Here is a 25,011-nt window from a genome sequence, read left to right on the forward strand (position 1 = left end):
TGTTGCGGTGACCAGAGCCTGCACTAGAGGTTGAGCAGGGCCTCCTCTTTGCTCTGTGGCTGTCACAGCCCTGTTGGGGGCAGGGTCTGCTCCCCGGTTGTTGGAGTAGAAGCCCCCAGATCTGTCTCTGAGTTGCAGTGTAAGGGAGGCAGGGCTCGAGCGCTCCCGCTGGGAGAGGAGCCACTGAATGTTCCTCCACAGGCGCTGTCCATCCAGAGTTGCACTCTGTGGTGTCACCTGCCACCCGTTGTGTGGGCTCACTGTTGTTGGCACTGCCCCCAGCCCCTCTTCAACCATAGGAATGCAAGCAATCAGCCTGGGTGTCCCTCGGGTGCTGTGCTTGCAGTGCCACCAGCACAGATTCATTGGTACAGATCTGCTGAAGTCAGGCACTGGGACAGCCAGAGCTGAGCACCTGGACCCCGGCCCTGCCTCTGAGTGTGGCAAAGCCCAAAGCCACTAATGCCAGACCCGTCCCAGCCACAGGAGCACCAGTAGTAATCTGCTCAGATGTCCCACAGGCAGACACTGAGCTTACAAAGCCACAGGAGGCATGTAAATCTGGGGCTAGCACAGCTGCTGGAAGATGGCTCATCGGCTCAGATTTCAGCCCCACCTCAGCACGTGGGCAACCCTGTCAGCGCTTGTGCACTCCCAGAGTTCATATAGGCAGAGCCCTGACTGCTGTGAACACACCAGGAATGAGGCTGCTGTGGTGGGGTCCCACCTGTCCCTTTGCAGTGCATGTCTCCTCCTGCGTACACCCCCAGTTGCAGCTTGGTATGCTTTCACTTTTAAAAACCAGTATATTCCCTTGTTTTGCAGTTAGTTATTGGTGGTTTATTTGATGACTTGCCAGTTGTAGGAAGGGCACTGGACATTTGTTTGATAATAAATTTACAGGAGAGAGAAACAGTTGTGGATATTATTTTGTTTCATTTAAATTTTTTTATTTTTTAAATTTAAAAAATATTTATTTATTTATTTGGTTGTGCCCGGTCTTAGTTGAGCAGGTGGGCTCCTTAGTTGCGCCTCTCTGGCTTCTTAGTTGTGGCTCACCGGCTCCTTAGTTGTGGCATGCGGGTGCCTTAGTTGTGGCATGCGAACTCTTAGTTGCAGCATGCATGTGGGATCTAGTTCCCTGACCAGGGGTTGAACCCCAGCCCCCTGCATTGGGAACGCTGAGTCTTAACCACTGCACCACGAGGGAAGTTCCTTATTTTTGTTTTTTAAATAAAATTTTAATTTTGGAATAATTTTAGGTTTACAGAAAACTTTCAAAGATAGTACAGAGTTCCCATATACCCCTCACCTATTACCCATAAAGTTAACATCTTACATTACCAGAGTACAACTAAGAAGTCAATGCTGGTGCATCACTCTTAACTAAATTCCAGATTTTATTCATATTTCACTAGTTTTTTGTGGATTTTATTTTTGATGACTGTGCTATTAACTTCTTTTACAGCACACTTAACTATTAAGAATATAGTCTCTGTTACCAGTAATTTTTTTTTCTTTTTGTATTAATGCTTACTTTATCTGAAATTGTGTCCTGAATGCAAAAAAAATGAATTTAGAATAATACTTTTCATATGTCGATGTGTCCTAACATGGGGGTTGTGGGGAGAGAGAATCTCAACTACTCACCTGTTGAGAGAGAGCTGTGGGGTGCTGAGACTGTGAGCTTGGGGTTTTTATTTAAAAGACTCACAAGTGCCTATTAATATGGTTCACTACAGTATGTAGGAATGAATACGCAACTGACTTAAAAGCAAAAGAATCATGTCAGGGTATTGGTATTCTTGGGGTTTTGTCCTAGGCCTGCTTCTTCTCACTTTCAGACTCACTTTGGATGGTCGTATTCCCTCCCGTGGCTTCCATCTGCACATACATGCCTCCAAAAATGTGTATCATCCCATTTGGATGCCTAGCAGGCCCCTTACGCTCAACGTGTCTCTAACTGGACTTGTCTGCAAACCATGGCACCACCATCTAGCATTCTTAAGCCTCGTATGTCCATTCCTCTACCTCCCTCATTCCTAACATCCAATCCATCCTTTCTTCCACCTCCCAAACGTCCCTCAAGTCCCTCTATTTCTACCCTTTTGGGTCATGACATCTCTTGCTTAGATTATCCAATAGCCTTTTCCCTGGTGCCCCTGCCTCCTAGGTAAACCATCATCCCAACCCTAATCCATTCTTTTCAGTGTAGCTTGAGGTCAAAAAGCAAATAAATTGATCATGTTAGTTGCCACCCATCTTAAATCTTTGCATTGGCTTCTCATGTTCCTTAGGATAAATTTAATCCTTCTTAACATAGCTGGAAGATACTCTGGTGTCTAGCAATCTCCTATATAATTCCTGTATATCTCCTATATAACTCTCCTCTATATCTTCCATATAATTCTCCATCCCTGTGTCACAGGACCACCACTCCACGCTCTATCCTACACTATTCAATATGGTATCTGTTACCCACATATGGCTATTTAGATTTAAATTAATTAAAAACAAATAAAAACAAAATATCATTTCTTCAGTCATACTAGCCACGTTTCATGTGCTCAGTAGCTACATGAGGCTAGTGGCTACCATATTCGACTGCCCAGATTATAAAATATTTGCATCATTGCAGAAAGTTCTGTTGGACAGTACTATGCCTACTGAAATCCTTTTGTTTCCTGGAACTTTGCCTTCTTTTCTCATTTATAGTCTTTTATCCTTTTCCTGGAATGCTTTCTAATTCTTCTTTCCTCACATTCCCCATTAATGCCTTGTGCTTTCCCACCATCATTTTCTTAAGTAGACTTTTTTTTAGAGTATAAATGAGGAGAAAGTACATAGGATTCCCATAGGCCTTCTGCCCCTGCACACACACAACATCTCTCACTTATCAATATCCCCCACCAGGGTGGTGTATTTGTTATGATTGGTGAACCTATATTGATACATTATCATCATCCAAAGTCCATATTTATATTAGGTGGTATACATCTGTGGGTTTTGACAAATGTATAAGGACATGTATCCATCACTGAAGTATTATAAGGAATAGTTTCACTGCCACAAAAATCCTCTGTGCTCCACCACTGATTTTTTTTTAACACCTTTATTGGAGTATAATTGCTTTACAATGGTGTGTTAGTTTCTGCTGTATAACATAGTGAATCAGCTATACATATACATATATTCCCATTTCTCCTCCCTCTTGCGTCTCCCTCCCACCCTCCCTATCCCACCTCTCTAGGTGGACACAAAGTCCACCATTGATTTTTACGTACCATTCCACCTCCCTGAAATCCACTCTTTGTCTGCTCTCCCAACCCTATCTTGTCTATCTTTCAGTAACATCAAACCCAAATTAAACTGTAAAGCTTTCCCATATCTCCCTCCTCTAAAGTCCTGTGTAATTACAGAGTATGAATATAAAGTAACCAGTTCTTTTTTAAATGAAGAAGAAATCAGAATTTATTCACTCCATTTAATATTGTCCTTCTAACCAATAGCTTATTTTAAGGCACTGCCTTAATCAAAATATTTTTGAGACACCCACTGTTGGAGAATACTCTTCAGAAATAATATGTCTTATGTACAGTGATGAATTTCATTATTCTGTGGCCACATGGTTTTGCTCTCTAAGGTAGTATGATCCAGTCCGATTAGCCTCTGCATTCACCACTCTTGGTTCCATCTGATGCTTGGTTCTTTCCAGAAACTGAATCTATCTTCAAAATTAGCATTTCAGGTTTTTAAAAACTATATACCATAGGCTCAGGGAATCCCATAAATTTCAAAAATGGCAATACCTTTTTTTTCTTTATAAATTTATTTATTTAATTTATTTTATTTTTGGCTGCGTTGAGTCTTCATTGCTGCACGAGGGCTTTCTCTAGTTGCAGCAAGCAGGGGCTACTCATCGTTGTGGTGCACAGACTTCTCATTGCGGTGGCTTCTTTTGTTGCAGAGCACAGGCTCTAGGGTGCAGGCTCAGTAGTTGTGGCACACAGGCTTAGTTGCTCCACGGCATGTGAGATCTTCCTGGACCAGGGCTCGAACCCAGGTCCCCTGCATTGCCAGGCAGATTCTTAGCCACTGCGCCACCAGGGAAGCCCCAGCAATACCTTTTTAGTATGCTTGTGGATGGCGAAGGTGATGACTTCGAAAATGGTGACATTCATTTTTGTTGGTAGTTCTGATATGTGTGTTTAGGAACAAATAAAAACCTATACTTTATCATCCCTTCTCAAATTTTTACAGTTCATTTGATGGTTATCTGGCACACTGCTTGCATTGTAATTTGAACCTATTTTCAAATTTTAATTAATATTTTATTTGTTTATATATTGTACCTGTAAGTACATGATAAAAACTCCTTGAAGGTAAGTTCTTATTCATTTTTAGTGTCTTCCACAGCACCTCAATTACTGCTAATAATAGTTAATTAATTAATTAATACTTTGCAGTTTCCAAAGCATTCCCAGAGATACGATCTCCTATTTCTTTCAAAAGTCCTGTGAAGTAGACTTTTTCCCTATGATCTTTAATCTTCAGTCAAGAGAAAGTGGAAGTCAGGGTATGGAGCTTGCCATTCTGGGCCTATAGCAAGTAAGCTAACAGGCAGACCTAAGAGCTATCCAATCGCTTTGGGGATTATACAGTGGCTTTTCTTTTATCCATGCTGGAGATATAGTTTTGAGAGATCAGTGCAGACCCTGACAGCCGTTTTCTGATGTTGATAGAGGTTAAAGACTTGCCAAAAACCAGACTTTTTGCTCCATCATCCATGCTTTGTAGCCATCTTGGCCATCTACAAACATAGGTACTGTGCAATTTCACTGGGGTGTTTTGTTAGTAGTACTCAAATTTTTTCTCTTGATTTAAATATAAACCTTAACGAGATTCTTCCAGAGGCTGTTTTGGGAGAGTTTCATTTTCTTTCTTCCATGTCTCTGGGATTTTTCAAGTATTTAGAATGAATATGCATTGCTTTTAAAATTGTAAGAAGTTATTGTTTCACTTGAGAGATTTAGATTTAATAACAATAAAAAAATCAGAACAATTGTAAATTTTAAAAAATATAAATACTACATAAGAGTATTCTTAGTTCATTTTCTTTCAAATCATAGCGGAATAACTATCACCTCTCAAATGTTACCTTTTATAATCTGATTATCTACCACTACCTCTTTATAACAAACCATTGTATTTTTAATGTGGCTAAAGACTCACTGCTTTCCAATGGAAACTCCAGGTGACTTCTACATATTCCAGTTAACTTCAGTGTCATTTGCATTCTTCTTCCACTGCACTTCCTCTTTCTTAAGCCACACCCTGAACATTCCTCCCTTTTTTCCATTTGTATATAATTTGAGACGTATCCATTTCTCAGGTTTGGCGACAGTTCAGGACCAAGGGACAAGGTCACAGAGATTATAGACTGTTGAATGTGTGACAAGGCGGCTCATAAAGAATCTGGTCAGATGTCCTTCATTTGCCCTTAATTAACTACAGCTGCTTTTTATGTTGCAAGCTGATCTTTGATCTGCTTTCCCCTTCAGACCTCTGTGCACAAGGTAGTTAAAAACAAACTAGGAGGCCATTTTAAAGACAAAAAAAAAGGAAGAAAAAGAAAAAGAAAAGAAAATCCCTCTGGGGTAATCAAGTGACAGTTGAAGCAGCCATAAGCTGTTAGCTTTATTCATTAGAGAATTTTAAACATGTCAAGAAATAGAATAATGTTCCTGCTGTTAGATCAGCCTCAACAATGAAGATTACAACAGCTTTGGGACGCATGAGTGGGCAAACTTCTTGTGAAAACAAGTTTATTGAAGAGCATTTTACTACAGTGGCACAGAATCTAGCTTACACAGTTTCATAGCAGGAATATTGGTTCAATATGCATTGAGAAAGTTGGCCCTCTAAGAATGGCAGATTTACAGTGCAACCTTGCTCTAACCCAAATGGCCCCTGCTATTAGGTTTAAAAAAACTTCCTGTGGTCTATACTGCTGGAATGGATGGCCTGTTTTACACCATATCGCTTTTGCTGAAGCATCTACTATGTAGTACATGATCCAACATAAATTTTACTTTGGTAATGACTGTATAAATCTTGAAATCTTTCACAAGTCAAGCTAACTGATATAATCTTCATTTGAATTAAAATTCCAATGCCAATATCACCAATTTTTAAAACATAGAGTGTTTCTTAGAGCAAATAATCTTGAACTAGAGCTTTAGAACTGTTTTGGAAAGGAGTCCATTCTAACCATATCTAAGTGGGTTTCCTGTTGTCATTTTTTCTTCTTTATTATAACCCATAGCATCATTATTTGGGGACCTTTAATAACGTGAGAGAACATTTGATTTGAAAAGGAAGAGCTGGGGCTTCCCTGGTGGTGCAGTGGTTGAGAGTCCGCCTACCAATGCAGGGGACACGGGTTCGTGCCCCGGTCCGGGAAGATCCCACATGCCGTGGAGCGGCTGGGCCCGTGAGCCATGGCTGCTGAGCCTGTGTGTCTGGAGCCTGTGCTCTGCAACGGGAGAGGCCACAACAGTGAGAGGCCCGCATACCACAAAAAAAAAAAAAAAAAAAAAAAGTAAAGGAAGATCGGGTACTTCCTAACCCTTCATTTTTCACTGTGCATGTTCAGTTTTTATAGTGGCTCTTCCTCCTCATAAGTTCCAGAGAAAAGTCAGTCTTATGCAATCTCTTGTAACCTATGAAATTTAAGAGAAAGGAACACCATCCTATATTTCAAAATTTTCTTATCCTTGAAAGTAACATTTTTGCTGAGGATAAAACTAGGAGGCCTTTGAGTTGCTAATTCACTTCGAGTTCTCCCAAATGATATGTCAGCAGTCTGCCTATTTCTCTGTACCTATTGACTTGTGCATGGTCAAATTATGAGTCATGGTCAGAACTTCCCCTAAAGCTAAAATGGCTTTTCCTCAATCGCATCACATGCCTCTTTTCTGGATCTTTTAATCACATCATGGGTCTTGCTCTTCAATATTCCTGTTAGAGGACATTCTTTCAAAGGACAAGAATTCACTAATAGAAAAAGCAATGTACATGGAAAATATAGACACTTTGTCCTCAATTGCCTAAATGTCTATGCTGACTATTCTATGTTTGCAGCTTGAAAGAACTTTCTAAGAACAAAAAAGGGGGAGGTGGCACCTTATATATTTTCAAAGCAGAATGATTATACTCAGGTAAGATTAGAATTGACATCTTTAGGATAGGGACCCTTATGTGTCTAGTTAGTCAAAGGAGAGGAATGGGAGAGCTAGATTCAACTGTGGGGGGTGAGAGGGGTGGTGGCACGTGTCCCTGTACTCAGCGCTGGCTGCAGGAAGATGACTCAGGGCTGCCAGATAGTTCAGTTTTCAAATAACCTGGAAATCTGGTTTTTTTAATATGAAAACTTCTGATTGCTAAATGTTGACAACCAATTCATTTTAAAAAGAATGCTATGTGAACTGAACAAAACACATCTATAGACTATTTTCTGGAGGTAGTGCCTCAATCTTCTTTTCAATGCTTACTGCTTGGGCAAGCTATGACATGCTTGCAAAAAGTAGATGGAAGATTTTGAGGTCCTTGTGGGTGACACTGAGTAATCGGAAATGTTCATAGAAACTGATAAAAGAAATACTGACAGCAAAGTTAGGAATAACAAACGCTTGTACGGTGATGACTTACAGTGTGCTTTCATATTCTGTTTAAAGGAGTCCTAAGGACAAGTCTGTGGGACCAGTAGGACTATTATTTTATTCCTGTTTTACAGAGGAGGAAATTGAAACTCAATGAGCGGTTCTTGATCATTTTAAGGATGCAGAATCTGTGGAGAAATTGTTGAAAGTCACAGACTACTCTTGCCATAAAATTGGACATTAAAATCAAAATTTAACGTATAATTTCTGGGAGTTCGTGGACACCTTCCTCGTTCCAAAGTCCAACTACAGGCTAAGAACCTTGGAATAAGTGATCTGTGAAACTTCATACAGAACTCAAACTGAGGTTTTCAAAGCCCTGTGTGTGTGTGTGTTTGTGTGTGTGTGTGTGTCTTTTTCTACTACCTGATTCTTCCCTCCTTAGAGAAGGGTATAGTTGAGACAGCAGCCACCAGAGTAGAGCCTTCCCAGGCTGAAGAATCATTTGCAGTCCCACTAGTGCCACCACCGCTGAATGTCTGGACTCCGCGATGAGGCTGGGACTGGGGAGGATGACATCAGCAGTGCAGCTGGAACCCTCATCACTGTAGTCCCTGGAAAGCTTCTTAGGGTTGTCTAAGAAGTCTCAGAGTTACAAATAGTAGTAGCATCAGTAAAAGTAGCCACTATTTATCCCATGCTTTTAATATGCCAGGCATGGTGCTGAGTGCTAAAGTCAGTACAGTTTTTACCTCCATCACACAGAGAAGAAACTGCTAAACCAAGATTATCATCCTGACTCTATCTGACACCAATAACCACTCTGCTATACTGTTTTTCATTGTAGAGTGAGCATATGAGGGAGAGGAAGGTGCAGGGGAAGGTCCTTTATTCTGTCATCATTCTTAAGATATATGATAGTACAAAAATTCCTGAAAAGTTGTTTTTCCCTTTAAGACACAGTGATTTTTTTTTTTCAGATAGCATGGGTTTAAAAAAAAATACCGTGCATTTAAGAACGTAAAGGAAAAACTTTCATTGTACCTAGTCTGGTGGGAATTTTCATGTATATATATCCGGCATTGCTAAACCCTTGTCAAGCTGACAAAATCAGTGATAATCTATGTAATCTTCAGTGTCCCTTAAAGGCCAGTGATACCATATTCATTTACAACCCAACTGAGTATCCAGTATTTCTAAACATTTGGGGAAATAATACATTATGGATTTAATTTCTTCACTTTTCATGTATAGTGTTATATGAGTCATGTAAAATGGGATACTTGCCAAATTAAAACGAGCAGATGCCAAACATGAATAACTAACACAAGATACAGAATTAATCATATTTTTATGTGGAAAACTTTAGTACCCAAGAGTATATCCCTTAAAAGAAGTGCATAACTTTTAATAAGTTCTATAAACCCCTTGATAAATGGATAATCTTGGAGTTTATGGAACTAGAATAATATTTGTTATGCACACAGTGTATAGAAGATTAATTTGCTATGTGGATAATACTCAAAATAGAAACTTAAGCTTCAAGTGAACATCTAAAATGGAGAATTTGAATTTTAAAAAATATTTTACTGTTATTTATATGATGGGAAATGTAAATAGTCAAATTTTTTGGTCGCTCTATATTCTTGGGAGTAATTTCCACTTAAAAAGTTATTTAGGTTTAAAAACAAGATTTTATATTGGGAATCCAGTTTAAGTAAAGCAAACTCTTTGTTGTCAGTTGTTAAATACAATTCCCCATTAACTGGTACTCTAGGACTCAAAAATAAAATAAAAATGGATATTTTATGGTTTCTTAAAACCAGGTGAGATTCTAAAAGTATGTTTTCTATTTGGTTTGTCTTAGTATTATTGTATTAGTAATATTTTATAAAACACTATTTATTTTAAATGCACAATTATGTATGATGCTTATGCTTATGAAATTAGTTTTCACAGTACATCTCATCCCCTAACCTTTCTAGATAATAGTTTACCGTAATTCAAGTTAGCTCAAAATACGTCATTGTATTGCCTTTATCCCATATTAGTTGAGATTACTAATCTTGTATAATTATACCACTACTCTGAAAGTTTGTCAGCCCTCACTTCTTACTTTTTATGTTTATTTAACTTCTGCTACTACTCCTTTGGATCATATAAAATATTGTCTCACTCTCAACTTTTTCTGGGGAAAAAATTGTGTGATGTGTCTTTAGCTTATTACAGATCCATTTCTAAAACTTGCAAATTAACCTGTTTCCTTCCTCATCATTCTTTCCTCTTCTCCCTCCTTCCTGCCCTAGTGGTCCATGCCTCCTACGTTTTTCTTTGGATTTCTATCTCATGACCTAATGCCTTGGGTTTTTTCTTTTTTTCCATGAGGCAATGTTTGCACACAGCTGCTCTGTAATATATAGCATATATTGGCTTGAGAATGGAAATTTCACTTCTGTAAAGTGGTTTGGGATACACTTTCGTGCAAGATGCTATGCCAAACTGAATTGTGGATTGTAACATGCAGCCATAGTTACCTCTGTTGCCCCTCCAGGAAGCAGTGTACAGTTTTAATAACCATGATACCCTATTGCAATGGCTTCCAGAGTTATTATGGAAGCCGTTGCAAGCAGGGATTGCCACCTTTCAAGCAACGATTATGTCTTCCCTGTTTCTGCACACCTTTCCTGATACAATAAATACTTTATACATGACAAGTTTAGGTGAGCCGGGCCTTATCCATAAGTGAACATAACATCTTATGCAATATATGTATATTTAAAACCTGAGACTTTTCTTTCCAAGTTTGCTCATCTCACAGGAATATAGAATAACCAAACCATAAACTAGAGCTCTTAGTAGAAAAGTGTTTTTTGAAATGAAGTGCAATAAATTAATCCCAGTACCATTGTCATTGGATGGTTAGCAGTGTGGAAAAGAGGTCAGTTAATTAGGATGAAAACTTAATTATTTAGATAAGGAAGCAGCTAGAGTGTTGTTTAAGTATTCCAAACCCAGTCTTATTTTCCAAAGTACAAAGAAAAAGATGTTACAAAGAGATTTTAAAACTCTGAAATTTTATTTTCTATAGCCTTTCATCCAGGGGTACACATGTGACCAAATCCCCACCAATCAGATGTCCACAACCTCCTTCCCACAGTGATTGGCCCAAGGATTCACATGTGACCAAAGTGAGATCTATCAAAGCCCTCCCAGGATTCTTCTGTTGGAGCCCTCAGAGAAGAGTCCTGCTTGTCTCTTGCACCTGAAAGATGACAGGATGGGAATCAGGGGTTCTCAGAGGCAGTTTACCTCTCTGTGTTAGGAAACCTCTGTAGCAGGAGTGAATAAAGACAAGCAGAGACAAGCAGATGAGGGAAGGGGAGAGAAGGTCTTGGAGCCAAGCGTCACTGCCAATTCCATCATTTCAATTATGAGCCAACAAATTCCCTTTTTGTGTTTAAGCTGATTTGTGTTGAATTTTGAGTTAAACAACCAAAAGAGCCCTGACAAATGATTTTTGTTGGAATTGACTACCTGCATGAATAAGAAAGCATTGTTTCTCTCATACCAACTCCTCCAGCTTTTCATTGGTAAGGTAAAACAGAAAACATGGAATATGTGTTCATTCTGGAAAACACCATTTTAAAATACAAACAGCTCCTTGTAGGAATATCTTTCAAGCTGTGTGAAACAAATACTGAATAAATTAAACTCTGCAATGGAAAAAACAGTATTGTTTCATTTTTTAGACAATGACATTTTAGACTCTTTGCTCATTTTAATAATTGTATTATGGTCCAACTTGAGCCGTATCTTTCATATCAACTTAAAATCTCACGTTCTTAAATTCAGTTTCAATTACTAGTGCTCCAAAACCCATTCCAAGGCAAGAGAAAGCCATAGGTGCAGCTTGAGTGAACCCACTGTAATTTCACAGCCCTGGTCTCAGCACACTTCATAATGTCACTCTTCTTCTTGGGAGACAGGGGAATCCTCTCTCCTCCATGGTCGTAAGTTGAATTTAGTTCAGAAAAGGTGCCATTTATGAATTCATAATACAGCTAGCAACTGTGTGATGGTGCTAATTGATTTGGCATTTGTAACTGCTGTATCAAAGAGACCCAACCATACAGTGGCTTAAAGAAAAAAAGTTTATTTTTCTTTCATGTGACAGTACTTTAAAAAAATTTTTTTTATATAAATTTATTTATTTTTGGCTGCATTGGGTCTTTGTTGCTGTGCACGGGCTTCCTCTAGTTGCGGGGAGCAGGGTCTACTCTTCGTTGCGGTGCACAGGCTTCTCATTGTGGTGGCTTCTCTTGTTGTGGAGCACGGGCTCTAGGTGCGCGGACTTCAGTAGTTGTGACACGTGGGCTCAGTAGTTGTGGCTCGCAGGCTCTAGAGCGCAGGCTCAGTAGTTGTGGCGCATGGGCTTTGTTGCTACGTGGCATGTGGGATCCTCCCAGACCAGGGCTTGAACCCGTGTCCCCTGCACTGGCAGGCACATTCTTAACCACTGTGCCAGCAGGGAAGTCCCCATGTGACAGTTCTGATGGTGATAGTTCAGTTCATCACGAAATCTCTGCTCCTCATAGTCACTCTGGGACATGGGTCCCTTCCAGTTGTTGCTCCACCATCCCCTAGGGCACTGTTTTGTCATCTGTACGGCATAACCTGAGTTACTACCGTGCTGAAGTTCCAGTTAGTGGGAAGGGGAAAGTGGGTAGTAAAGAGGCATACTCATGGTCTTAAGCTCTATGCCACTCACATTCTGTGGGTGAGAATTTAGTCACATGGTCACACTCAAGATATGCTGGGAAATGCCATCCTTCTGAGATATCTTGGATCATGGAAGAAACAGAAAATGGATTTTGGTGGAGCTCTGGTGTTGCTCCCAGAATTATAGTACCCTTTTCGTTTCTGCCATTGTTTCACGTGTCCCCTATATTACTTTAGTGCATAGGAAAAAAATGAAGACATTGGTCCTTGGAGCATCAAAGTAGCACATGAAGAAATTTTCTTTGTCTATATTTTCAGACTTTGTAGGCAACCTGTAGATTTTCAGGGTAGACTGTCATAGTTTTAAAATTTATCCATCAAGAGATTCTCCTAGTGAGGATGCGTTTTAAGTTGCTTGACAAAGAGTTAGGGCTGCCTTCCCTAGAAAAGATGATTAATTCATTTACAATGTTTCATTTATTACTATCTAAACTTGCTTCAGAATATAAATATGAATGTGTCCTTTTACTTTTTTATTTTTAACATCTTTATTGGAGTATAATTGCTTTACAATGGTGTGTTAGTTTCTGCTTTGTAACAAAGTGAATCAGTTATACATATACATATGTTCCCATATCTTTTCCCTCTTGCGTCTCCCTCCCTCCCACCCTCCCTATCCCACCCCTCCAGGCGGTCACAAAGCACCTAGCTGATCTTCCTGTGCTATGTGGCTGCTTCCCACTAGCTATCTACCTTACGTTTGGTAGTGTGTATATGCCCATGCCACTCTCTCTCTTTGTCACAGCTTATCCTTCCCCCTCCCCCTATCCTCAGGTCCATTCTCTAGTAGGTCTGTGTCTTTTTCCTGTCTTACCCCTAGGTTCTTCATGACATTTTTTTTTCTTAAATTCCATATATATGTGTTAGCATATGGTATTTGTCTTTCTCTTTCAAACCTACTTCACTCTGTATGACAGACTCTAGGTCTATCCACCTTATTACAAATAACTCAGTTTCGTTCCTTTTTATGGCTGAGTAATATTCCATTGTAAATATGTGCCACATCTTCTTTATCCATTCATCCGATGATGGACACTTAGGTTGTTTCCATCTCTGGGCTATTGTAAATAAAGCTGCAATGAACATTTTGGTACATGACTCTTTTTGAATTATGGTTTTCTCAGGGTATATGCCCAGTAGTGGGATTGCTGGGTCATATGGTAGTTCTATTTGTAGTTTTTTAAGGAACCTCCATACTGTTCTCCATAGTGGCTGTACCAATTCACATTCCCACCAGCAGTGCAAGAGTGTTCCCTTTTCTCCAATCCCTCTCCAGCATTTATTGTTTCTACAATTTTTGATAATGGCCATTATGACTGGTGTGACATGATATCCAATTGTAGTTTTGATTTGCATTTCTCTAATGATTAATGATGTTGAGCATTCTTTCATGTGTTTGTTGGCAATCTGTATATCTTCTTTGGAGAAATGTCTATTTAGGTCTTCTGCCCATTTTTGGATTGGGTTGTTTGTTTTTTTGTTACTGAGCTGCATGAGCTGCTTATAAATTTTGGAGATTAATCCATTGTCAGTTGCTTCATTTGCAAATATTTTCTCCCATTCTGAGGGTTATCTTTTGGTCTTGTTTATAGTTTCCTTTGCTGTGCAAAAGCTTTGAAGTTTCATTAGGTCCCATTTGTTTATTTTTGGTTTTATTTCCATTTCTCTAGGAGGTGGGTCAAAAAGCATCTTGCTGTGATTTATGTCACAGAGTGTTCTGCCTATGTTTTCCTCTAAGAGTTTGATAGTTTCTGGCCTTACATTTAGGTCTTTAATCCATTTTGAGCTAATTTTTGTGCATGGTGTTAGGGAGTGATCTAATCTCATACTTTTACATGTACCTATCCAGTTTTCCCAGCACCACTTATTGAAGAGGCTGTCCTTTCTCCACTGTACATTCCTGCCTCCTTTATCAAAGATAAGGTGACCAAATGTGTGTGGGTTTATCTCTGGGCTTTCTATCCTGTTCCACTGATCTATCTTTCTGTTTTTGTGCCAGTACCATACTGTCTTGATTACTGTAGCGTTGTAGTATAGTCTGAAGTCAGGGAGCCTGATTCCTCCAGCTCTGTTTTTCGTTCTCAAGATTGCTTTGGCTATACGGGGTCTTTTGTGTTTCCATACAAATTGTGAAATTTTTTGTTCTAGTTCTGTGAAAAATGCAAGTGGTAGTTTGATAGGGATTGCATTGAATCTGTAGATTGCTTTGGATAGTACAGTCATTTTCACAATGTTGATTCTTCCAATCCAAGAATATGGTATATCTCTCCATCTATTTGTATCATCTTTAATTTCTTTCATCAGTGTCTTATAATTTTCTGCATACAGGTCTTTTGTCTCCTTAGGTAGGTTTATTCCTAGATATTTTATTCTTTTTGTTGCAATGGTAAATGCGAGTGTTTTCTTGATTTCACTTTCAGATTTTTCATCATTAGTGTATAGGAATGCCAGAGATTTCTGTGCATTAATTGTGTATCCTGCTACTTTACCAAATTCATTGATTAGCTCTAGTAGTTTTCTGGTAGCATCTTTAGGATTCTCTACGTATAGTATCATGTCGTCTGCAAACAGTGACAGCTTTACTTCTTTTCTGATTTGGTCCTTTTATTTCCTTTTCTTCTCTGATTGCTGTGGCTAAAACTTCCAAAACTATGTTGAATAAGAGTGGTGAGAGTGGGCAACCTTGTCTTGTTCCTGATCTTAGTGGAAATGCTTTCCGTTTTTCACCATAGAGGACAATGTTGGCTGTGGGCTTGTCATATATGGCCTTTATTATGTGGAGGAAAGTTCCCTCTATGCCTACTTTCTGCAGGGTTTTTATCATAAATGGGTGTTGAATTTTGTCGAAACCTTTCTCTGCAACTATTGAGATGATCATATGGTTTTTCTCCTTCAATTTGTTAATATGGTGTATCACGTTGATTGATTTGTGTATATTGAAGAATCCTTGCATTCCTGGAATAAACCCCACTTGATCATGGTGTATGATCCTTTTAATGTGCTGTTGGATTCTGTTTGCTAGTATTTTGTTGAGGATTTTTGCATCTATGTTCATCAGTGATATTGGCCTGTAGTTTTCTTTCTTTGTGACGTCCTTGTCTGGTTTTGGTATCAGGGTGATGGTGGCCTTGTAGAATGAGTTTGGGAGTGTTCCTTCCTCCGCTATATTTTGGAAGAGTTTGAGAAGGATAGGTGTTAGCTCTTCTCTAAATGTTTGATAGAATTGTCCTGTGAAGCCATGTGGTCCTGGGCTTTTGTTTGTTGGAAGATTTGTAATCACAGTTTCAATTTCAGTGCTTGTGATTGATCTGTTCATATTTTCTATTTCTTCCTGATTCAGTCTTGGCAGGTTGTGCATTTCTAAGAATTTGTCCATTTCTTCCAGGTTGTGCATTTTATTGGCATAGAGTTGCTTGTAGTAATGTCTCATGATCTTTTGTATTTCTGCAGTGTCAGTTGTTACTTCTCCTTTTTCATTTCTAATTCTATTGATTTGAGTCTTCTCCCTTTTTTTCTTGATGAGTCTGGCTAATGGTTTATCAATTTTGTTTATCTTCTCAAAGAACCAGCTTTTAGTTTTATTGATCTTTGCTATCGTTTCCTTCATTTCTTTTTCATTTATTTCTGATCTGATTTTTATGATTTCTTTCCTTCTGCTAACTTTGGGGGTTTTTTGTTCTTCTTTCTCTAATTGCTTTAGGTGTAAGGTTAGGTTGTTTACTTGAGATGTTTCCTGTTTCTTAAGGTAGGATTGTATTGCTATAAACTTCCCTCTTAGAACTGATTTTGCTGAATCCCATAGGTTTTGGGTCATCGTGTCTCCATTGTCATTTGTTTCTAGGTATTTTTTGATTTCCTCTTTGATTTCTTGAGTGATCACTTCGTTATTAAGTAGTGTATTGTTTAGCCTCCATGTGTTTGTATTTTTTACAGATATTTTCCTGTTATTGATATCTAGTCTCATAGCATTGTGGTCAGAAAAGATACTTGATACAATTTCAATTTTCTTAAATTTACCAAGGCTTGATTTGTGACCCAAGATATGATCTATCCTGGAGAATGTTCCATGAGCACTTGAGAAAAATGTGTTCTGTTGTTTTTGGATGGACTGTCCTATAAATATCAAATAAGTCCATCTTGTTTAATGTATCATTTAAAGCTTGTGTTTCCTTATTTATTTTCATATTGGATGATCTGTCCATTGGTGAAAGTGGGTGTAAAAGTCCCCTACTATGAATGTGTTACTGTCGATGTCCCCTTTTATGGTTGTTGGTATTTGCCTTATGTATTGAGGTTCTCCTATGTTGGGTGCATAAATATTTACAATTGTTATATCTTCTTCTTGGATCAATCCCTTGATCATTATGTAGTGTCCTTCTTTGTCTCTTCTAATAGTCTTTATTTTAAAGTCTATTTTGTCTGATATGAGAATTGCTACTCCAGCTTTCTTTTGATTTCTATTTGCATGGAATATCTTTTTCCATCCCCTTACTTTCAGTCTGTATGTGTCTCTAGGTCTGAAGTGTGTCTCTTGTAGACAGCATATATATGGGTCTTATTTTTGTATCCATTCAGCCAATCTGTGTCTTTTGGTGGGAGCATTTAGTCCATTTACATTTAAGGTAATTATCGATATGTATGTTCCTATTCCCATTGTCTTAATTGTTTTGGGTTTGTTATTGTCGGTCTTTTCCTTCTCTTGTGTTTCTTGCCAGAGAAGTTCCTTTAGCATTTGTTGTAAACCTGGTTTGGTGGTGGTGAACTCTCTCAGCTTTTGCTTGTTTGTAAAGGTTTTAATTTCTCCATCAAATCTGAATGAGATCCTTGCTGGGTAGAGTAATCTTGGTTGCAGGTTTTTCTCCTTCATCAGTTTAAATATGCCTTGCCAGTCCCTTCTGGCTTGCAGAGTTTCTGCTGAAAGATCAGCTGTTTTAACCTCATGAGGATTCCCTTGTGTGTTATTTGTTGTTTTTCCCTTGCTGCTTTTAATGTGTTTTCTTTGTATTTAATTTTTGACAGTTTGATTAATATGTGTCTTGGCATATTTCTCCTTGGATTTATCCTGTATGGGACTCTCTGTGCTTCCTGGACTTGATTAACTATTTCCTTTCCCATATTAGGGAAGTTTTCAACTATAATCTCTTCAAATATTTTCACAGTCCCTTTCTTTTTCTCTTCTTCTTCTGGAACCCCTATAATTCGAATGTTGGTGCGTTTAATGTCCCAGAGGTCTCTGAGACTATCCTCAGTTCTTTTCATTCTTTTTTCTTTATTCTGCTCTGCAGTAGTTATTTCCACTATTTTATCTTCCAGGTCACTTATCCGTTCTTCTGCCTCAGTTATTCTGCTATTGATCCCATCTAGAGTATTTTTAATTTCATTTATTGTGTTGTTCATCATTGTTTGTTTCATCTTTAGTTCTTCTAGGTCCTTGTTAAATGTTTCTTGCCTTTTGTCTATTCTATTTCCAAGATTTTGGATCATCTTTACTATCATTATTCTGAATTCTTTTTCAGGTAGACTGCCAGTTCCTCTTCATTTGTTAGGTCTGGTGGGTTTTTATCTTGCTCCTTCATGTGCTGTGTGTTTTTCTGTCTTCTCATTTTGCTTATCTTACTGTGTTTGGGGTCTCCTTTTCGCAGGCTGCAGGTTCGTAGTTCCCGTTGTTTTTAGTGTCTGTCCCCAGTGGCTAAGGTGGGTTCAGTGGGTTGTGTAGGCTTCCTGGTAGAGGGGACTAGTGCCTGTGTTCTGGTGGATGAGGCTGGATCTTGTCTTTCTAGTGGGCAGGTCCACGTCTGGTGGTGTGTTTTGGGGTGTCTGTGGACTTATTATGATTTTAGGCAGCCTCTCTGCTAATGGGTGGTGTTGTGTTCCTGTGTTGCTAGTTGTTTGGCATAGGGTATCCAGCAGTGTAGCTTGCTGGTCGTTGAGCGAAGCTGCGTGCTGGTGTTGAGATGGATATCTCTGGCAGATTTTCGCCGTTTGATATTATGTGGAGCTGGGATGTCTCTTGTGGACCAGTGTCCTGAAGTTGGCTCTCCCACCTCAGAGGCACAGCACTGACTCCTGGCTGCAGCACCAAGAGCCTTTCATCCACACAGCTCAGAATAAAAGGGAGAAAAAGTAGAAAGAAAGAATTAGTAGAAGTAGAAAGAAAGAAAGAAAGAAGGAAAGAAAGACAGAAAGGAGAGAGGGAGGGAGGGAGGGAGGAAAGAAGGAGGGAAAGAAGGAAAAAAAGAAAGAAAGAAGATAAAGTAAGAAAAAATAAAGTTATTAAAATAAAAAATAATTATTATGAAAAAAATTTAAAAACAAAAACAGACGGATAGAACCCTAGGACAAATGGTGGAAGCAAGGCTATACAGACAAAATCTCACACAGGAGCATACCCATACACACTCACAAAAAGAGGAAAAGGGGAAAAAGTCATAAATCTTGCTCTCAAAGTTCACTTCCTCAATTTGGGATGATTCGTTTCCTATTCATGTATTCCACAGCTGCAGGGTACATCAAGTTGATTGTGGAGCTTTAATCCGCTGCTCCTGCGGCTGCTGGGAGAGATTTCCCTTTCTCTTCTCTGTTCTCACAGCTCCCAGGGGCTCAGCTTTGGATTTGGCCCCGCCTCTGCGTGTAGGTCGCCAGAGGGCGTCTGTTCTTCGCTCAGACAGGATGGGGTTAAAGGAGCACCTGACTCGGGGGCTCTGGCTCACTCGGGCGGGGGCGGGGGCGGGGGCGGGGGCGGGGGGGGGGTGGGAGCGGCACGGAGTGCGGGGCGGGCCTGCGGCGGCAGAGGCCGACATGACGTTACACCAGCCTGAGGCGCGCCGTGCGTTCTCCCGGGGAAGTTGTCCCTGTATTCTGGGACCGTGGCAGTGGCGGGCTGGACATGCTCCCCGGAAGGAGGGTGTGGATAGTAACCTGTGCTCGCACACAGGCTTCTTGGTGGCGGCAGCAGCAGCCTTAGCGTCTCGTGCCCGTCTCTGGGGTCCGCGCTTTTAGCCGCGGCTCGCAGCCGTCTCTGGAGCTCCTTTAAGCAGCGCTCTTAATCCCCTCCAGGTACGTGGGGAGCTTCTTGCCTCTTGGGAGGTCTGAGGTCTTCTGCCAGCGTTCGGTAGGTGTTCTGTAGGAGTTGTTCCACGTGTAGATGTATTTCTGTTGTATCTGTGGGGAGGAAGGTGATCTCCGCGTCTTACTCTTCCGCCATGTTCCCCTCGTCCCCGGCCTTTTACTTTTGAGGACTTAATCCTGTAGATTCAAAATCTCTTAGAGTGGGCTTCCCTGGTGGCGCAGTTGTTGAGAGTCCGTCTGCTGTTGCAGGGGACACGGGTTCGTGCCCCAGTCTGGGAAGATCCCACATGCTGCGGAGCGGCTGGGCCCGTGAGCCATGGCCGCTGAGCCTGCGCGTCCGGAGTCTGTGCTCTGCAGCGGGAGAAGCCACAACAGTGAGCAGCCCACGTACCGCAAAAAAAAAAAAAAAAAAAAAAAAAAATCTCTTAAAGTACTTTTGTTTGGGTTCTTGACCCATCTTTAGAGGCCTATGTTTATTTGTATAATTATTTTAGTTGATGTTTCAAATTTTCTACATGTCTGTATGATGTACATTGGCTATTAAGTATATTAACTGCTTAAGGTGTACACATTCTGGTCATTATAAGGATCTTAGTTAAATATTTGTCAAACCATAAACTTAAAGAAACCTTGAAGATCAAAACAAAACAAAGAGAATATCTGCTGAATCTAGTTCCGGGAATGGTGAATGTCCATCAGTGTGTTTGTTCTTCACATACCTGGTATTACTCAGTAATAGGATCAACATTTTGTTCATTCAACACTTTCATTCAGTATATCGATGATGTACCATACCTTGTGCTAGATACTGGAGATAAAGAGAAAAAAAAACAAGCTTTAATTACTATGTATTAATAAAAATGGAACTTAGTAGTCATCTCAATGTTACCTCCACCTCTTAGCTTTCCAGCTCTCTCCTCTAGTATCTTGTCTCCAACAGGACCAGCAAGCCTCTGCTCTTACCACCATGTCCTCATGCCCATTTGTCCTCACTTCCCTCCTTCCTAGCTTCCGTAGTCAACCATTATAATCACTTTCTGGCACACATTCTTTTCGTTGCCTTCTGTCACTTCTTCACATTCATTTGGCAAAACCTCATCCTGGTTAAATATTATCCTGCCTACTCTGCATGCATGCACACAGCTGAATGTGGCTACAGAAAATGATGCTATATTGATGACTGCTGGCCTCAAGTGGACTCTCAGTGCACCTACTAATCATACTGCGTTTCCCTGATCCATTGCCTCCCTCACTCCTACTGACAGCTGTTTCATACTTTCTCTCTGCTCTCTGTAACACCCTCTTCCTCATCATCACTCTCAATTGATGACCTTGCTTTCTGAGAAAATGGAAAACAGAAGCAAGCAGAAGAGAACCAACATCTAGAAATATGCTGGAATAACTAGGTACACAGTAGGCACTCAAAAGAATTTGGTGAATGAAAACCCTTCTGGACATGTACTTGTTCAACACCTAGAAAACTGAGATTAAGTACATTTAATGTTATACAGTAGCAAAGACACATACCACGGTGCTCGTTGGGATGGAAGCCATGGAGGCAAATATTGTTTCTAGTGAGTTAGTAATTTAAGAATATTAACTGAAATCAAACATTGATTAATATTTAGATAATGTTTCCGTGAGTAGTAATATATTCAATGCTATTACACATAAATATTTGTGTTATGAAATCTACCTGCCGTTGTGTTTATGTAATGTCTCACACTTTAGTATCCAAATATTGTTTTTCAGCAGGTACTTATTTTACTTGAAGTGCAGTTTCATTTTTGCAAGCTTTTCATGTGGAAATAAAGATTAGCTTAATCCATACTTAGTAGTAATTCTTCGTGATTAAACTGTATGGCTGAAAATGAATCAGCTTTCTTCTTTTTTTTCCCCATAAGCCAGACCTTGATAAAGCATATGGTGTATTGGGATTTACCTAGAATACTTGACTCGGTAAGCTGGATTTCCTGGGAGCATGGTACGGAGGCTGGTGTGGAATAACAGTTCAAAAATAAGAATTTGTGTAACTATGGCTCTAGGTCATGGCAAATAAAAAATTAAGAGCTATCACCTAAAGGCAAGTAGTAAAGCAGTGTGATTAAGTGCAGAAAACTTGGCTATATATTAATTAAGGCAATGGTGGCAAATATTTTAAAAGTTCTAAATTTTTAACTCTTTCAAGATGAACAATATGATTGCAAGAAGTAGTACTATTTAGAATAGGGAGAAAAACATTATAATTCCATCCTTCTTTTTCTTTGATGGTAATTGGTACTAGTGACTTTATTTTCTAAGGAAAAACTGGCTACTTGTGACCTAAAAACCTGAATTCTTCATTTAGCACGATGCTGTGTTATTTGCCCAAGGCCTTCTTCCTGTTTCTGGACTTCCGTCTGGTGACTAAGGCGAAGCTGGCTTCGTAGCCACATTTCCTCTCCTCTCTTTTAAGGTGCTCACACTCTTGGAGGAGGGCAGGGGCAAGAAGCTGTTTTCCTGAGAAGTGGAAGACTGTTGCGCTCATTACCAAATCTCTATGTGGTCTAGAGAATAGAAGCATCTGCACAACAGTATAGCAAATCATAGGTGTGGTCGGTAGTTTGGTGGGTAGGTTGGTTTTCTTGGGTATCAGTTCCTAAGGATCTCTTTAAAATTCTGGGGTAGGATCATAATTCTTTTTTTTTTTTTTTTTTTTTTTTTTGTGGTACGCGGGCCTCTCACTGTTGTGGCCTCTCCTGTTGCAGAGCACAGGCTCCGGATGTGCAGGCTCAGCGGCCATGGCTCACGGGCCCAGCCGCTCTGCGGCATATGGGATCTTCCCGGACCGGGGCACGAACCCGTGTCCCCTGCATCGGCAGGCAGACTCTCAACCACTGCAGCACCAGAAAAGCCCAGGATCATAATTCTTATTGTTAAATTGTCGTAAACAGAGAATATAAGCTAAAGATTAACTTACAGCACCTTTGGAAATTTGCGACAAGCAGAGTTAAAGAACCACTGGAAATTTAAAACTCTCCATGTACTATACTTTTAAAATTATTTGAACCTAATAGAATAGGCAACAGAATTTGTGGTTAGATTTGGGCAGCGTTGTGCTGGTAAATGTTTAATTTGGCTGTCTGGAAAACAAACAAATAAACAAAATCTCTGATTTGTAGCCTTTGCCATTTTCCTTAGTGTAAATACTCCCAGCGTGGCCAATTTCAAGCTACGAACATGATGCTGCTGAATGCATCATTGGGAAGAGAAGCATAGTGTCTGGCCTGTGAGAGCCAGCTTCTGCGCAGGGCTGGAGAGGTGGGCAGGGAGGGACTGGGTTCTGTTCCTGAGTCTTGAGACAAATAGAGGGATCCTTCTTTCCAGGCAATTCAAAAAAAGAAGAAAGGATGACCAATCCTGTGAAAAGTTATCAAACTTTTGAAGAGACTGGAATTTAATTATTCCAACCACTAAAAAGAACAGATAATTATGTGATGTGATAGAAGTGCTAATTATTGCTACAGTGGAGATCATATTACAGTACATAAATGTATTAAATCATGTTGACACCTTAAGTTTACATAATGTTATATGTCAAATATATTTCAATTAAAAAAAAAAATCCTGAGGCAGAGCAAATGTCTTTTCCTTTCTGGTTGATAGACAGGTCCCCAGAACTGGGCAAGTCTTCTGTTGAATTGGAAAGAGAGGTCCTGGTACTTGGCACATATACCATAGATTCCTAATCCCTTCTTCAGCTGCCCTTCTGCATTTTGATAAACTTCCAATGCTGAAATGCTGGTCAGCTTGAACATTTTTTTCACTCAAGATAAACAAAATGCAATGCAAACTTTTTGTGAATGTGTATATATTATACACACATATAATCTGTAAAACAAGTGATAAGTCTCTTTCTCTTCACATTTCCTTCTCTTTAAAGCATTTTATACATTTCTAAAGGTATTTTACCACCTGCCAACCTAATCCACAGCTTATTTTTCCCCTGGTGTTTCTCGTTGCATTACTGATTGTGTTAAGGTCCATATACAGCAGTTAACTTTCCATAAAAGACCAACATATCTGAAAATCGGACCATTTACCTAAGTGCACTTGGAGCTTACTTGGGGTCTAATATAAAGTTTAATAACAAAAAAGGAAACTAAAAGGATAACTTCCATTGAATTAAAATAGCAAACAACAATTTTAAAATACATTACATTGGGACTTACCTGGCAGTCCAGTGGTTAAGATTCTGTGCTCCCAATGCAGGGGGCACGGGTTCGATCCCTGGTCAGGGAGTTAAGATCCTGCATGCCACATGGCACGGCCAAAAAAAAAATATGTGTGTGTGTATTACACTGAGCTGAAATTGAGTTTAAAAAATATATGCAAACTTTGCTTACAAGTGAGATTTTCATCAGTTTAATAATTTTCAAACTTTCTGTTTCTGCATTCAAAGTATGATTTTAAAAACTCACTGATTTTAAAACTCTGCCTAAACTTTTCTTCCTCCCTTGTACATGCTCTATCTACCATGATTTCTGGACCATAATGTATGCATATGTTTATAACTGAAATGTATTTTCCTAAATTCTTAAATCAATGAGATAATAAACTCTATGAGAGCAAGAAGTATGCACCAGGAAAATTACTGCACTCCCTTTAGATTCATGCTAGCGGCCATGGCTTAGGGTTAGTTTCTTTACAGAAATACATGCTAACAGTAAACTTCCATGAAAATATTTGCTTCAGAATTTTCAAGGAAGGCTGTGGCTTGCCCAAAAGCATAACATTTAACAACATCTTTCAAGCCTGCCAAATCACATTGCCTATTTAGCCAATTCAGTGTGCATAATATTAATTTGCTGTGCCGCAAAGGTAGTGCACTTTAACTATTATTAGGGGAAAGTATAATATATTTGATTTCCATTTATGAGTCTCACATTGCTTGTAATTCAGTAGGGCTACCACATTTTCTGGGCAGGCTATCAAATAGGATGTTGTAATGATTTGCTTGACTAGTAGAGTAGATGAAAAAATATCAGTTCTGTCTGTGGCTGTTCTATTTTTGAATTTCAGATTTACACAGTTTGAAACCATTTATTCCCTCTGTGGTTCTCTTTAAAAACTAAAAAGATTCTTTTATATTGTAAAGAGTCATAGTTTTAAAGAGTTAAACACGTCACACGAAATCAGTTAAGGTAATAGGATAGTGTGAATTTCAGAGAACAAATGAGAAGTCTTAGGTTTAATTTGAAAATGCCAAGGAAGGGGCTATAGTACAATGCAAAAATTTTTGGTTTGATAAAAGGAAAACATAGATCTTACTTGTAACTGATATCTTGGGGATGCTTGAATGCCTCAATTCTCTGTCTGCACTGCTATTCCTTTGTGTCTTCACGGAGATGTTAAGATGTTCTCTGATTCGTAAACTGTTACTTAATGAAATTATCTTTGGAATAATCCATTCTTTCTACAAACGAACTCATAACATTTCAGTAGACTTACTCCCTATATTAGA

The 25,011-nt window shown here is 39.4% G+C and overlaps 1 protein-coding gene across 9 annotated transcripts in view; it reads left to right on the forward strand.

The window, feature by feature from the left end:
• Positions 1-25,011, forward strand: part of SLC25A21 (solute carrier family 25 member 21) — a 533,965-nt gene that overhangs the window by 287,114 nt on the left and 221,840 nt on the right. Inside the window, exon 1 of one of the 9 annotated variants that reach the window (XM_079912924.1) lies at positions 19,246-19,496. The exons of the other annotated variants lie outside the window; for them this stretch is intronic. The gene's annotated coding sequence lies outside the window, so the exon portion shown is untranslated. Of the gene's footprint in view, positions 1-19,245; positions 19,497-25,011 lie in introns of those variants that run through there. 9 annotated transcript variants of the gene reach the window in all.

This window comes from Stenella coeruleoalba (genome assembly GCF_951394435.1).
Source record: "Stenella coeruleoalba genome assembly, chromosome: 2".
NCBI classification, from domain to species: Eukaryota; Metazoa; Chordata; class Mammalia; order Artiodactyla; family Delphinidae; genus Stenella; species Stenella coeruleoalba.